Below are 16,780 nucleotides of genomic sequence, written 5' to 3'. Positions count from 1 at the left end.
GAACATTTGCACACTGTGGCCATCAGCAACTAGCACATCCCATCACTTGCTGTGAGGGCCACCAGCATCTCCCTGCCCCACCAGTCTCACAAAGTATTGCATATTTTGTTTCTTAAGAGTTGGCCACTTTGGCATAAGACAATTTTACATGTACTTGTGTAGCTTTTTTTAGCCTGGAGGGAGAAGATTTTTTTTTCCTAGTCACTTCTCTTTACTGTCAGCTTTTTGACTTGCCACATCTTTGATGAGCTAAAGAGTATCTCTACAGTTCCATCAATGCTATGCTGTTGATGGATGGGATGTTGACTTATGACAATGAATGAGGTTTTGGGTTATGCTAGTCTTCAGATCCACGCAGTACTTGGAAAAACTTTCAAATTGTATGATCTTCAGTGCACCAAGGAAATTTCCTTTTTTTATCACTACGCAGAAAATTCATTGTAATTTTGGCTCTTAACCTTTGATATACAGACTCGTTTGGGGTTCTGTTTTACTCAGGTCATCAGCACAAAAATCTTACTTTAAAAAAGACTTTCAATATTTCTAACCTTGTAATCTGCGTTCTAGATTTCTTATTTGTATGTCAAGTTGGGTCACTGGTTATTACCTAAAGCAACCTCTGGTGGAAGGCAACACATTTGCTTTATACAACACTTCTTTATCCTTGTTATTAAAAAAAAAGTCCTCTGGTTTGGTGCATTTTTTTTAAACAAGAAGTTTCAACATTTGATAGCCTTATTAGTTGACTGTAAGATTTCTAATTTGCTTAATGTCCTCATCAAGTTTTTTTAAAATTGCAAAAACGGTGGTTTAGGATCAAAAGCACTCAATATGTTCAACAGGAGAAACCACCAGTTAAAACATTTCTTAATGTTCTAAGGGGGGTGAAAATATTCTGATAACTGACATTTTTGTTGCTATTACGTTTTGTGATTACCGGGCTAATACAGTGGGGGAGCACAGCGCATTGTTTTCCAACGTAGCTTTCATGGAATGCTGTTCATCACCACGAAAGAAACAGCTAAGCAAACCCAGGCTACAAATAGTGAGGCATGAATACTACACAAACTGTGATCACCACATGCTAACATGGAAGATCATTGTGATAAAGCTATGGCATCCTCTTTAATGCCCATCCTCTTAATCGATGCATGGTGGTAGGCATGATGAGACCCAAACAGAGTCTAAGAAAATAATAATAAAAAACATATGAAATTAAAAAAAATTAAGTTATTTTTATCAGATTTACCAAAACAGTATTCAAAGCTCAAGGATCAAATGTATATAAAATACAGAATAGTTTAGTTGGTAACTAAATATTTAGTTACATCTTTAGAGGTACACTGGTTGAAATATTTGTGTAGTCAGAAGCTTTATAAAGAACCTTTGCTGTACCATGTTCAATGTAAGTATATCCTTCCTTAAATATGGAGACAAAAACTGCACACAGTATTTTAAATATGCTCTCACCAGAGTCCTATATAATTGTAGCAAGACTTCTTTATAAATAGATGTTTGGTAGCACATAACTTCAATATTGCTGCTGAAGCTTTTCATCTTACACGCCTGGGGACAGATACAGAATAATGTCAATTGTAAAGGGAACAACAATTTGTACTGCATGAGAAGAGAGTGCTGATTGGTTGGCAAGTGGATTCTGGTGGACGGGTTGCCATGGAGAATACACTAGGGAGCTATTAACTGTCAAACATAGAAGGGTAGAAAATGAGAACTGGACTAGGTCATTTGGCTCTTCAAGTCTGCTTCGGCATTCATTGTTATCATGGCTGATCATCCAAATCAGTAACCTGTTCCTACTTTTCCCCCATAATCTTTGATTTGATTTATTATTGTCACATGTATTAGCATACAGTGAGAAGTGTTGTTTCTTGTATGCTACTCAGACAAAGCATACCGTTCATTGAGAAGGAAACAAGAGAGTGTAGAATATAGTGTTACAGTCATAACTAGGCTGTAGAGAAAGATCAATTTAATGCTAGGTAGATCTATTTTTAAAATCTGATGACAGCAGGAAAGAGCTGCTCTTGTGTCGGTTGGTATGTGGCCCCAGACTTGTGTATCTTTTTCCCAATGGAAGAAGGTGGAAAAGAGAATGTCTGGCATATGGGGGTGTCTTTAATCAAGCTTGCTGCTTTGCCAAGGTGGTGGGAACTTAGACAGAGTCAATGGATCGGAGGCAGTTTTGCGTAATGGATTGGGTTACATTCACGGCCTTTGGTAATTTCTTGCAGTCTTGGACAGAGTAGGAGCCATACCAAGCTGTGATACAACCAAAAAGAATGCCTTCTACAGTGCATCTGAAAAGCTGGTGAGAGTCATAGCTGACATGCCAAATTTCCTTCGTCTTCTAAGAAAGTAGAGGAGTTGGTGGGCTTTTTTAACTATAGTGTCGACATGGGACGATCAGGACAGGTTGTTGGTGATCTGGATGGCTAAAAACTTGAGGCTCTCGACCCTTTCTACTTTGTCCCCGTTGATGTTGACAGGGGCATGTTCTCCTCTACACTTCCTGAAGTTGATGACAATCTCCTTTGTTTTGTTAACATTGAGGGAGAAATTATTGTCCTCACACCAGTTCACCAGATTCTCTGTCTCATTTCTGTACTCCGTCTCATCATTGTTTGAGACCCGACCCACTATGGTGGTGTTGTCAGCAAACTTGAAAATCAAGTTGGAGGGGAATTTGGCCACACATTCACAGATGTATAAGGAATATAGTAGGGGGTTGAGAACACAGTCTCGTGGGATACCGGTGTCGAGGATGATTGTGGAGGAGGTGTTGTTGCCTATTCTTACTGATTGTGGTCTGTAGGTTAGGAAGTTCAGGACCCAGTTGCAGAGGGAAGAGTTGAGCCCAGGCCATGGAGTTTGGAGATGAGTTTTGTGGGAATAATGATGTTGAAGGATGAGCTGTAGCCAATAAATAGGAGTTTGACATAGGTATTATCTAGGTGTTCCAGGGTTGAGTACAGGGCCAGGGAGATGGCGTTGGTCATGGGCCTGTTGCGGTAGGCGAACCATAGTGGATCCAGATAATCTGGGAAGTTGGAATTGATTTGTGTCATGACTAACCTTTCGAAGCACTTCATAATGATGGATGTCAGAGCCTGGCTTTTCTTTGGTAACCAACCAGGGAATGGCTATCCCTCGAGCTTCTGTTCTTGAAAAAGGCACAATGTTTGGATTTATTTCTTTGTTCTGCAAAGGACAGGGTGTTGTGTGCAAATGTATGTAGCTTTTAGCATGTATAATTAAGCCAAATTTCATGCGTGACTGATAAACTTAAATTGGTTGTCAGTGTAATTCTTTGAGCCATCAGAGTTGTTTAGCAACGGATGTCCAATCGCAGAATCACATCCGATGTTGGTCACTGTGTTTTGAATTTTGCAAACATGGTCAGGTTGAGTACAGTCAGCACTTTGTAACAAACAACCAAAGAGAAATGTTGTTTGATACATTCCACCAACAATTAGGACTTACCTATCTGGCATCACACTGAAATTCATATGCCTTATTACTAATTTGTGTGATGGGCAGAACATCATTTTGGCTTGATGTCAGCATCCTATGAGTAACAATTACAACTTCTCTTGCTGCTGTATAGTAGAAGTGTGATTTGGCCAGCGTCATCTGTTGATCAAATTTGAGTGGCACCTTGCCCTTCCAGAGTAATCAGAGGCAGTTTTCAGGACCAAAGTGATGGCTTTATGGCCATTCATGAGTTTGAGTGATATGCAGTGAGCAATGATCTTATCAGAGTAATCTTTATTCCATTTTGATGTGCTTATTTCAGCATCAGGCTTGCATAGTGACTAGATGGTTTGGATCCTATTTTGTGAGGTTGCCAATACAGCCAATCTTATAGAACTTGGTCATACAGGAATACTGGTGCGTGTGATGACCAGTGAATGTAGGCTTGCGGTAGACAGTGATGCAAAACTCAATGGCAGATTTCTCAACCAACACCTTAGTGATTTCTCAACTAGCATGTCGGTGAAGGGGATCCTGTTTGCCTTCTCCATTTCACAGGGGAATTTGTGCTCATTAAGGTGTGCAAGGAAATTCTTTCACGCACCTGCAGACTCAAATATACCATCTATTTCTATGATTTTCTATGATCTACGTTTTGGAAGTATGTGAGGGGTAGGAGGTTAGGTGTTGTTACATTGAAGATGCATGTCTAATTGAGGTGGACAAAGATTTTTGCGACAGCTGGGCGTAGGGGATCTCATGACAATACGATGTATGTGGATATACATTATGTCATTAAAACTGAACTCAACTGCATATTGTTGCTGAGTTCATAAATCCAATGAATACAGGTTGATAGAGACAGTGCATCTTGATTGCTGTGAAATAGTGTAAATATCTGTGTTTTCCTTGAATGATACAACGGTAAATAGGCTAGCAATGTTAAATGAGCACATGGACACAGCATTGCTTTTGATATGTAAGTTCAAAACAATGCTTCAACCAATCTGTCTACTTGCACATTCTTGTCATGTAGTATAAACTGTTTTTCCCTTTGCAATTGGTATTTTTGCATCTGTTCTGATGAGTACGAGATGAAAACCTTCAACAACATGCCTTTTCTTTCAACAAAACTCTTGCAATGTTTTCATTCCTACACCAACAAAAGCCAACATGCCATTTGCCTTCTTAATGGCTTTCTGCATTCTACCCGATTTCCTTATGCAGGCAAATCCAAGTCTCCTTTGGATTTACTTGCACAAGTTGTGCAGCTTTCTAAAAAATATTTTTTCAATTCTTACATTCAAAGTGAATAACCTCACACTTGCCCACATTAGACTCTATCCAGTGTCTTGTTGCTCACTCACTTAACCTGCTTATATTTGCTTCTCTCTGTCCTCAGAGCTTACATTTCCTTATAGCTTTGTATCATCAGAAAATGGATACATTATTCCCTGTCTCTTCATCTGAGTCTTTAATAGACTTGTAAATAGCTGAGGCTCCAGCAATGATTCTTGTGGCACTCCACTTGTCATAACCTACTATGTTGAAAGTTCTCAGTTTATGCCTACTTTTTGCTTTGTGTCACAGATAACCAATCCTCTACCCATGCTAATATATTATCCCAAATTCCATGAGTTCTTATCTTGGCTATTAACCTTTCGTGTAGCACCTTATCGAATACTTTTTGGAAATCCAGGTACACCATCAACTCTTGTACGCCATTTGTCGAAACTGGATTCCAATTCTGGTTTGATTTTCATCACTGCTAACCTGAACAAAAGAAGACACATGGTGAAGTGAAAGCAAATGGGCATTTCACAAAGTCAGCTGTCATTATTGAGATTGGGAGTGGTTGCCAGAGTATGGTGTTCAGCTCAGAATGCTAATAAACAAGGGAGAAATTAGATTTCTGCCATTTTCTGTAATAACAAATGAAGAAGTGTCAAGATGACATTTGTCTGTTGTCCACTATAAATATTTAATTGAACGCATTATGTGAGCTGCAAGAAAAAACCCTTCCATCCTTAGGATTTTGTATTATTGCCAGTCAAATAACAGGCTTGGGCAGATTTACAATATATTTAATTTGGTAATTTTGTCTGTCGTCCCTGTCAGAATCACAAAAAGCTTTCAAACATTGCATATTTCAAGTGGAGAGGGATTTATGACCAGTGAACTTCTGCATGATTTTATAATGGAAAACGGGCTGCAACAATACAAACTGGTTATCACAACTGAACAGATAGAGTATGAGACTATTTTCTCTTACTGCAACAAGATAACAACTGGTTTGATATAAACGCACCAAGCGATCGTTCCGTAGCTTACACCCATTATTAGAAAATGTATTTCCATCTGTTTAGTAGCATAATACAGATTAATATTTCTTCCATCTCATAGTAATTTATAGATGCTACCGTATTAAAATCTGACTTTATTGGATAATAATCATGCTAATCCTCTTGGGAACTGAGGCAACATTTCCATGAATGGCTGTTACTTTGGAAAAGTAATGAAAGCATTGCATTTTTTGGTATGAATTCTCTCTGTATTTTTCCCTTTCTTATTTTATGTGATGATCACAAATTGACAGCAAGTTTTTTAAAATGATTGGCCAAATTTACGGTCAATGGTGAAGCAACAGCACATATTGCTAATCTCAAGAAAGCTACCCACAAAGATCTTGTGATCAATGCATCACAGATGTCCCTTTTTCTGACGGCAGTTTAAATCAAATCAAGGGAATCTTGCTGCATTTAACAGCAGTGATGTCAACAGTAGTCAACCTCACTGAGGTATCCTCACAGATAGCAAACCAAAAAGTTAAAAGCACTGAATTAATTTGTTTTTTAATTTAAAATAGTAAATAGCAAAATAAATGGATTAAGGCAGAAAGTATAATAAATTCAAAGAATTTTGCAAATCTGTGGAGATTTTTATCATGGAGAAATGTGACATTCCACAAAATATAAAATTAACTTCTCCAGGCCAGTGAATGTGTTTAACAGTACTTATGATATTGGTACTCTGTTCAAAAAAATCTGGTTGTATATCAATTCCACAAAGTGCAATATTTTTGAAAGGTTTTTACAGCAAGTATAAGTTAATTTATTAGTGTCACGAGTAGTTTTACATTAACATTGCAATGAAGTTACTATGAAATCCCTTAGTCACCACACTCCGGTGCCTGTTCGGGTACATTGAGGGAGAATTTTAGCATGGCCAATGCATCTAGCCAATACGTCTTTTGGACTGTGGAAGGAATCTGGAGCACCTGGAGGAAATCCACGCAAATATGGGGAGAATGTACAGAACCCACATAGACAGTGACCCAAGCCAGGAATTGAACCTGGGTCTTTGGCGCTCTGAAGCAGCAGTGCTAACCACGACAGCATAAGAGTAGAAAATTTATACATCTCCATTGTTTGCATTCTGGTTATCTCAACTGTGCTTTCTCTGTTCAAGAGATTTTTGTATTAGTGTCATACCAAAGCTTAAATTGTCTGAAACTAAGCATTTTCAAAATGTAGGTTCCACATTTAAAGTTGTTTACCAAATATTCTATTTACACAATTGATTTGTATTATCAAATCAAGTTTGTTGGAATAGAGGGGATGTTGAGTTATAAAAATATTATTCAGAATTTTAATGGATTTTTCAAAATTATTTTGAATAAGGCCTATTTTAATGCAATTCAAGCTTTAATCAAAGCTGCTATTCAGCTGAAGTTTATCATAGTAAATTTGCCATTTAATCATCTCATTTTTCAGGATCAATAAGTCTCTGTAGGAATGGTAAGAATTTTAAAAATATCCAATGGTCTATATATAACATTTGTGTTGTATTTATATGCTTCCAATCAGCATTTTTCCTTTTATAAATTCCAGTGTCCGTACTCACGTTGGGCCTGATAAAGGCAAAATACTGCAGATGCTGAAGTCTGAAACAAAAAGCAGAAAATGCTGGAAAATCTCAGCAAGTCTGACAGCATCTGTGGAGAGAGGATAGAGCCAACATTTTGAGCCAGGTTGACCCTGTGTCAGAGCTGGGTTTAATTCAGCAGTGAAGGAATGGTTTTCATTATTCACTATGCTGAAAGCCGTCCACTTAGTTTTCTTGGGCTTTTGCGTGGAGACTTGCTCTAAAATGATAACTGTTCCAGTCACTTGACACGCTGTATGGAGATCTGTGGCAACGGTGCGCAAGGCAAGAAATAGTTGGACTCTTCAATCACTGAGATTATGAAACGTCAATATAACCGGGAAGTTTATCTATTGGTGAGGACAGTGTACCCTGTGGAGGATCAAGATATCATGAGGATCAAGAGGCGGCATGGCAGTACAGTGGGATAGCACAGCGATTAGCACTGCTGCCTCACAGCAGCAGGGACCCAAGTTCATTTCCGGCCTTGGGTGACTGTGTGGAGTTTGCACGTTCTACTCCTGTCTGCATGGGTTTCCTCTGGGTGCTCTGGTTTCCTCCCACAGTCCAAGGATGTGCAGGTTAAGTGGATTAGCTATGCTAAATTGCCCTTTAGTTTCAGAGGGATTAGCAGCGTAAATCTGTGGAGTTATGGGGATAAGGCCTGGGTAGGATTGTTGTCAATGTAAGCTTGATGGGCTGAATGGTCTCCTTCTGTAGAGATTCTATGATTTTTATATCTTTGACGGCAGCTTCCAATTTCCATGTTTCAGTGCACATCTGTGGACATCAGGAGTTGCTGTCCAATTTGCTCTACAACTGTGATCACTATTTTTCTCCAAGAAAATTCAGACCTGTGGAAACATCCTTTGTGAACTTGGCATAATGTGATTACTACCCTTCCAGCAATATTAGTACTATAGTACTTCCTTCTGGCAGGAGAGTGGAAATGTAGCCTGGCAAGTTTAAATGAGCAGTATGACTAAAAGTCACAACTGAATTGCTCCTGCCAGGTCTAATTCAAGTATTATGATCCTTGAAACATGCTGCATCTAAGCACTAAGCTTATTCTACGCTAATCATAAGCCCTGAGTCCCCTGTCACAGGAAACTGAGGAATGGAATGCTGCTGATCACCCCCTGTGGGAATTTGAGATGGCTGTGGTGACTGACCATGAGCAGCTCTGCCCCATGAGGGATTGCTGTTTCTCTATCGGCCAGGGCAGACTGACTGTGGAGAAACACATTTAATCTCTCATTTAATCAATACCACTGTCGAGGAACTGTGGCTTGACATAGGAACAAAGTAAGCGTATGTAGTAACGCTTCAAAATGTAATTAGGCACAGGTGTTTGCATAGCGCAAATCTTGGCCCCAAACCAGGCCAAAACAAATTTTTATCCTTCAATGTCTTCTTCGGTGACTTGGTATCCATTTTGTGCTTTCACCCCTTCACAGTTAGGAGGTGTTTTCTTCATTCAAGGAACAACATAAATGAAAGTTATCATTTTTTGAGATTTTTTTGTCACCCACAGTTTTCCTAGAAAGCAGATCTTTAGACAAGCTCAACAATAGGGGCAATTATGCTAGTGGCTGTTAAAGTGACCTCAGCTTTGAACTGCATCATGTTAAGCCATCTCAGAAGATATATGTGAAATTACTCAGTCCACAATTCACAGGTGCATGAAGCAGGTGATAGATGCATTGTTTGCCAGGGCCAACTCTTTCATAACTTTCCCCATGGCAAATGGCCAGCAGCATGAGATGGCATTACAATTATTTTCATTGTGACAAGTTTCCCCAAGTGTGCTTCGTATTGTAGATGATAAACAAATAGCTACATCAGTGGTGGGCAACCTGCAGCCTTTGGCCTGGGGGCCACAAGTGTGGCCCATAAGATATTTTGTTGACCATTGCCCACATGAAGGGATGCTACATTTCACTGATTTTGGTTGTTTAGTTTTTATCCTACTAGCATGACTGAAGTGATATGCGCATAAAGCGAGGGAAATGAGGTGTATGTTGATGGCACACAACATTGACTGTGAAATAAAAAGCAAAATATTGTAGATGCTGGAAATCTGAAATAAAAACAGGAAATGCTGGAGAAATTCAGCAAGTCTGGCAACATCTGTCGAGAGAAACAGCTAACATTTCAGATCTAAATGGCCTTTCTACAGAACTCATTGACTGAAAGTTATGCACTTCCTCTGTGTCCAAAATGTAATTTTTTTATTTTGTTTTTACCATTTGAAGTTGATGGTTTGTCATATGCTAATTTGGCTATTACTTTCCACAGGGGTTAAATGTTAAGCAATTTTTAGAATTTTTAGAATTTCTAGGAAATCAAGACATTTTGACATCCACGATTTTGGAGTGTTTTGACTTTTGTCCTTGAAGAGAGAGGTCAGTAGAAACAGGATGGGATACAGGTTGTCAGAGAGGGTCATTTTGTAAATAGTAATTCTGGGAGGGCTGTCAAGTTCACAAAAAGGAAAGCTATAAATGCTTTCACAGATGAAAACAGGTTAGAAATACTGGAGTAAAAACAGAAATATTCAATAGGCTAGGCAACAACAATAGAAGGAATACAGAGGGAACGTTTCAGGTTGATGACTCTTCAGGGTCCTCAGTTTTTCCAGTATTTTCTGTTTTACATTAGAATTCCAGCATTCATACTATTTTACTTGGAAGAGGATTGTTAAAAAGCATCTTGCTTCGGTCAAGAAAGTCTTATTCTTTGCCTTACTGCTTTCCCTTGTGATAGAGTCTTTCGTTTACCACTTAACTGTGCCTCTCCAATACATCTCCCCATTGGGAGGAAGATGTGAACTCTCAGGATGCTATGAAGTGAAGTCAACCTATATTATTTTAGAAGCATATCTCAGTCATGCTAAAATCTGCTGTGCAGCAAAATGGGCATGCATATGCAAAAGGACTTGAACAGCATTGATTGCTTATATGCCACTTTAGAGAAGATGTACCAGCTGAGAGAATGGCATGCATCCTGTTACTCTGGATATTACCATGACAATTTTCCTGAGTTCTGAAAGTCTATGCATTTTATCTCACAACCTGTGGATCATAGGCGTATGCATACAATCGAGCATAAATGCCACTTCTTTCAGGAACGTGACTCTGATGATTCTTTTTTGCTGCACTCCTGCAGCAATACACCTCCGTGGAAACATATCTGAATAGAGTCTTATTTCATTTGTTCTCATTTGTCTGTAACTGTTATTAGCTATCAGATGTTCTGCAATAATATTATCCACAACAGCCAGTCATGAATGCTGAAAACTTTTTCTTCTGTTGTTGACATTGAGATTGGTTACTTAATAAATTGGAAACAGAGCCTTCTTCTATCTATTGGTTGTGTTTTTAAGAAAAGGTGGCTAAGAGTTGTGTGAATCATTATCAATTGCTGTTGTTGAAGTAACTAACTGATTAGTAGGGCATGTCACTGTATTTTCTTTAGAAATTGCTGCTGCTCCTTAATATGCAATACTTTGTTCAGCATATTCATCTCCTTATTCACTGGAAGCTGAACTGGATGTACTTGGGCAAAGTCATATTCTGCTCATTTGCCCTTTAGTTAAAAGCACCACATAATGAAGCAGTATGTCAAATGGCCACTTAAATTCTTGAATCATGTTTGAGCTAGATGAAAGTAGGGGAGGTTGTTGGACCTTTGCATTACATTGCAGCAAAAATAAATATTCCTTGGAAAAATAATTTCTGCTGTTGCTATAATATGACATGGTGCATCAATACTATTTTGTTGTAAATTCAGTATAACATAATAATCATAACTATGCTCCAGAAGTATTTGGTTGTGAAATGTTCTAGGTATTTCTGAGGACAAGAGCTTGAGTGCATAAAAATGTTTATTTGCTCACTCTTTTTAATATTGGACTTAGAAACATTTTTGATACTGCAATTGTTCTGTAAATATTGCTAAATAAACTTTCAATAACATTATTTGTCCTATATATATCCCACAGGTCACGTATGGAATTTTTTTGCCCCATTGACTATGGGAATCGTAATGGGTAGGACACGGATTTTGCAAAGGTCCATTGACTTTGGGTGGGATTTTTCGGTCTTGGGGCAAGTGTGGCCAGAAAATTCCATCCCACGTGTCTATTTTAAAATAAAGCGAGTTATATTACTTATACCTACTGCATCTTAAATTGCTCATTAGTGAATACTTTGAAACTGAGACTATAGTGCAATGTGTACAAGTGAAAAGCAATGACTGAATTGACCTACCTTGTGTTGAGCAATGGCAATCTAATTGGGGAATATTTTGTGCTTATGTTTGGATCTGGAATGCTATGTGCAAAATGAATGAAAATGTAGTTTAATGCATGATATTCAGATTGGAATTCTGCTTGGAATAAACCTATGTTGTACATTTACTTGAAGTCATCAGCCATCATTGTGCTTGCCCAATACTTATTTTTGTTTCTTTTTAGGTGGGACATGGTGATGTGGCAATTGCAATAATATGGATGAAACTTTAATTGATAGACATACACTCAGATTAAACTAGGCTTTGGCAGACTTGCATTTGGTAAGATTGAGCATTTCTTTCAATTATCCTTTAACTAATCCTTATGTACTGTAAATAATTTGATAGAAGTTAGAAATAAGTTACGTATTGCATTTTAAAGGCTGTATTTAATTTGATATTTAGTTGGATCTTGATCAATTATTTAGTTGGTGTGGGTTGTGCAAATTATAAAGGGTTTCCAAAGCAAGAGTAAAATATAGTTTACACTGTTGAGTTATGGAATGGCTTATGTGATTATGGCAGTCCATGAATAAGAAAACTATTTGGTTGTGTAAACTATTTTTCTCCAGTTAACATTTAGGTCCCCTCCTTCAATTCTTTTCCTTAATCCAATTAGACTTAACAGAGAAAGAACGAACTTGCATTTATATAATGCATTTTACGTTTTGATGATTGTTGTAAGTGCTGCACCGCTAATGAACATATGAAGTAGGGTCAGTAGTAGATTACATGATTCAAGAACATAAGAAATAGAAGCAGGAGTCGGTCATAAGGCCTACCGAGCCTGCTCCACCATTCAGTACAATCATTGTTGACCTTGTGCACTGTTCACTTTCCTGCCGGTTCTTCTTATCCCTTGAATCCCTGAGAGACCAAAAATATGTCTATCTCAGCCTTAAATATCCACAAACCTCGGAGAATTTTGAAGATTCATAACCCTCTCAGTGAATTAATTCCTCTTCATCTCCATCCTGAATGATTAGCCCGTTATCCTGAGATTGCATCCCATGTTTTAGATTCCCCGACCAGGGGAAATAATTTCCCAGCATCCACCCTATCAATCCCCTTCAAAATTTTGTATATTTCAATGAGATCACCTCTCACTCCTCTAAGCACCAGAGAAAATAGATCTAATTTGCTTAGTCCCTCATCATAGGACAACACCCTCACTACTAATAAAACCTTACAGTTATCTATTAATTGTATCAATTCTTAAGAGGAAAATGAGCAAGATACTCCAACTGTCATCCCATTCCATATAACGTTACAGTTTGATTTTCTCTCAATGTAGTTGGTCCATGGGCTGAGCCTCCCCATCAGCTAGCTCTGTGAAGCCTCCAAAGTCTGCCCTCAGTCTCACCTCGTCTCGTGCTCTTTTTTGTACCTCCAGATGTGCTCTCTGTTTTGCCACCTCTCGCTCACTTTCAAGTCTCCAGGTCCAATGACTCTGCAAGCCTGCTTTGCAATCCAATACTTCTACATTAACTCCACTTTCCCATTAGGTCCCTATCTCCCTAGATTCACTGATGAACCAAAAATATATTAATCTCAAAGTTCTTCTACACAAACCTGACAAGCAAATGTGCCAATCAATTTATGCATTGCAAGGTCCTACAAGCAGACATTTGATAATGACCAGATAATTTGTCTTTAGAAATGTTGTTTGTAGGATTAATACTGGTTAGGACACAGTAATGCTCTTCTGTGGATAGTGGCGTGGGATCTTTTGAAGAGTGGACCTCAATTTTCTGTCACATCAGATCACTTGAAACGCCAGCCCGAGTTGTAGAGTGGGGCTTCAAGCATGTTCTGACTTACTTCAAGGTGGGACTGTTACTGCTAGGCCAATACCAACACTTTGTACTGCTCTCTTTATTTAGAGTCTGTGTTTTGTAATTTACTATGGTCACAATAATTCATTATACTGAGATTCTTTCAGCAAATACACACTCTCAGTTTTCTCAAGAGATTTCCAGTAGTCATTTTACATTGTTTAACCTGGATTCTGAGCCAAGGAGGCCCAAAAGAGATCTGAGCAGAAATAGCAGAAAAAAAAGGCATAAATAAAGAAACTCAGAAATTAGAGAAAAAAGCTGGAATTAAGGGGGAAAAAGTAACCAGTGAGTAAACATGAAAATACCTTTTGTCTAAACTATTTAATCAACACTTATAGAAAAGTATAAGTAAGTTGAAGTACTGCAATTGTCCCATTAAGATTTTATCTTTTCATTATACAATTTTATTTCGGAGGAGGCTTTAAATAAAATGATATCTTCGTCCTTGAAAAACGTTTTATTAAATTCTTTCTTCAAGGCCTCTCTGCATCTTAAGAGCTTCGTTTTCAACTGGATATTTTTTCCTAGAGCATTTAAAAGGAGTTGCCAAATGCATCTGCAAAACCTAAGCATTATCAGTATGCCTGATCTACCTGCCCAGATCGGTTAACTTTTCTTCCAACTTCTCCCAAATTCAAACTATAAGCTGATTCTGATGGTTGTACATTCTGATAATGGACCTCACTGAATTTTGTAAGGCTTAATGCTCCTTAATTTATTAGCCCATTAGAATTAGAGGAAGAATTCCTGTGAGGAAGGGGAATGTTCAAAGTCGCTTTGGGCATTACAATAGAGGAATGTGGAGTAACTGCCTCATTTGAATGGATTCTTCCAGTATTTTTTCACAAATTAGTGAACAGCCTTTAAAGTCTAGATTCCCTGCCAATGCCTGTCATCTGGATGCTATTTATGTACTTCTAGATGTTCACAGTAGCTGTGAGTAGCTATCAATAACTTGGGAGGTTTTGTTCATTCACTTGGCCATTTCTATCCAGGCAACTTTCATATCTGCTTTGAAAGGAGGGATTTTTGACCTCTAGTGAAAGCTTCCCCTTTAAAAAAGGGGGTAGACAAAAGACGGGTAACTATAGGCTGGTTAGCTTCACTTCTGTAGCGGGGAAATCTAACACCAAGGAAGGAACAGTGGGACATCTGATTCGAAATTGTCCCATTGGGTAGATGCAGCATTGGTTCGTGAAAGGCAGGTCATGTTTAACTAATTTACTGGAAGTCATTGAGAACATTATGGGCACGGTGGACAACAGAGAACCAGTAGATGTGGTTTATCTGGATTCCTAGAAAGCATTTGGCAAGGTGCTGCACAAAAGGCTGCTGCATAAGATAAAGGTGCATGGTGTTACAGGTAATATATTAGAATGGATGAAGGATTGGTTAACTAACAGAAAGCAAAGAGTGGGAATAAATGGGTGTTTTTCTGATTGGCGATCAGTGACTAGTGGTGTGCCTCAGGTGGTCAGTGTTGGGACCGCAATTCTTTATAATTAGATAATTAGATAATTAGAGACTTAGATAATTTGGAGTTGGGGACTAAGTGTAGTGTGTTGAAAGTTTCCAGATGACACTAAGATGAGTGATAGAGCAAAGTGTGAAGAGAACACAAAGTCTGCAGAAGGATATAAGTAGTTTAAATGAATGGACAAGGGTCTGGCAGCTGGAGTACAATGTTGGTAAATGTGTGGTCATTCATTTTTGGTAGGAATAACAGCAAGATGGACTATTATTTAAATGGTAAAAAATTTGCAGCATGCTGCTGTGCAGAGGGAACTGGGTGTTCTTTTGCATGAATTACAAAGAGTTGGTTTGCAGGTGCAGCAGGTAATTAAGAAGGCAAATAGAATTTTGTCCTTCATTGCTAGAGGAATGGAGTTTAAAAACAAGGAGTTTATGTTGCAGTTGTATAAGGTGCTGATGAGGCCACACCTGGAATACTGTGTACAGTTTTAGTCTCTTTACTTGACAAAGGAAATACTGGTACTGGAGGAGATGCTGAGGAGATTCACTAGGTTGATTCCAGAGTAGAGAGGGTTGGCTTATGAGAAGAGACTGAGTAGATTGGGACTATGCTCATTGGAATTTAGAAGAATGAGGGGGGATCTTGTAAAAATATATAAAATTATGAAGGGAATAGACAGAAGAAAGGAAGGTTGTTTCCATTGGCGAGTGAAACTAGAATTGAGGGCATGGCCTTAAGATAAAGGGGAACAGATTTAGGACTGAGGCGAGGAGGAACTTCTTCACCCAGAGGGTTGTGAATCTGTGGAACTCCCTGCCCAGTGAAGCAGTTGAAGCTACCTCGTTGAATGTTTTTAAAGCAAAGGTAGATTTTTGAACAGCAAAGGAATTAAGAGTTATGGTGAGTGGGTGGATAAGTGGTGCTGAGTCTACAACAGCCTACTGATGATCTTCTTTTGCTGCACCTCCTACAACAGGATATCAGAAATGTCCTCTTCAAGAAGACGATTTTTCCACTTGTACACATGTTGCTAATCGACTGATTTGCTGCACTTTTAGGAAGGTAGAAGGCAAAGAACAAATGTAATGTTTTTTTCCCTTTCCCTGTTGTCACAGAAAATCTGAAAAAAACAGATTTTCTTGGACATGCACATAACTTTCCCTGTGATACAATCACTGCTACCAGAAATTACATACATGATTTGGACTTGGCTTTAGGGAGCATAATACTGGAATGTGCTGATGATGCGTAAGTGGAGTGTTGGCCATCTCAAAGCAAGTCTTCAGGAAGACATAGATTAGTGGAGGAGGCAAGCAGGTAACAGGTGCAACTTTATTCAAAGTTGTGAAGAAGTCCATCTTGGGAAGGAAAATAATGAATGGTACTAGAAATTAATTGCATTGGAATTAATTCACACAACGAGGAATCAGGATTAGCAATGTGGAAGGTTGCCTGATGCAAATTCTATTATCTCAGTGTCATTTGAGAGTTTCCAGGGAAAGACTGCTGTGACCTACTTGCAACAACGGTGGATTTGCCTTTTCAAAGCATCTGTTGAGATTTTAAGAGATGGCTCTGATGTTTTTGATCGAGAGCTTGTGAAGGGAGTTTAGGAGGAAGAGTTTGGAATTATAGTTCCACTACCCAGCAAGTAACCTTTTATTAGTCTTTTTGTTAGTCTTATTGATCTATGTACCCTTTCACCCTATTACATGGGGATATTTCACAGTCGAACTTGGATTACCTTTGTTAACAACTA

At 38.5% G+C, this 16,780-nt stretch overlaps 1 protein-coding gene across 5 annotated transcripts in view; it reads left to right on the top strand.

Moving 5' to 3' along the window:
• The window catches only part of stk33 (serine/threonine kinase 33), a 172,993-nt gene that overhangs the window by 51,822 nt on the left and 104,391 nt on the right, over positions 1 to 16,780 (top strand). The window contains exon 2 of one of the 5 annotated variants that reach the window (XM_080190187.1): positions 11,894 to 11,991. The exons of the other annotated variants lie outside the window; for them this stretch is intronic. The gene's annotated coding sequence lies outside the window, so the exon portion shown is untranslated. The remainder of the gene's footprint in view (positions 1 to 11,893; positions 11,992 to 16,780) is intronic. 5 annotated transcript variants of the gene reach the window in all.

Source organism: Carcharhinus amblyrhynchos, chromosome 6 (assembly GCF_965287045.1).
Source record: "Carcharhinus amblyrhynchos chromosome 6, sCarAmb.v2.hapA, whole genome shotgun sequence".
Taxonomy (NCBI): Eukaryota; Metazoa; Chordata; class Chondrichthyes; order Carcharhiniformes; family Carcharhinidae; genus Carcharhinus; species Carcharhinus amblyrhynchos.
The sequence above is the reverse complement of the archived record's forward strand: the minus strand, read 5'-3'. Positions and strand labels throughout refer to the sequence as shown.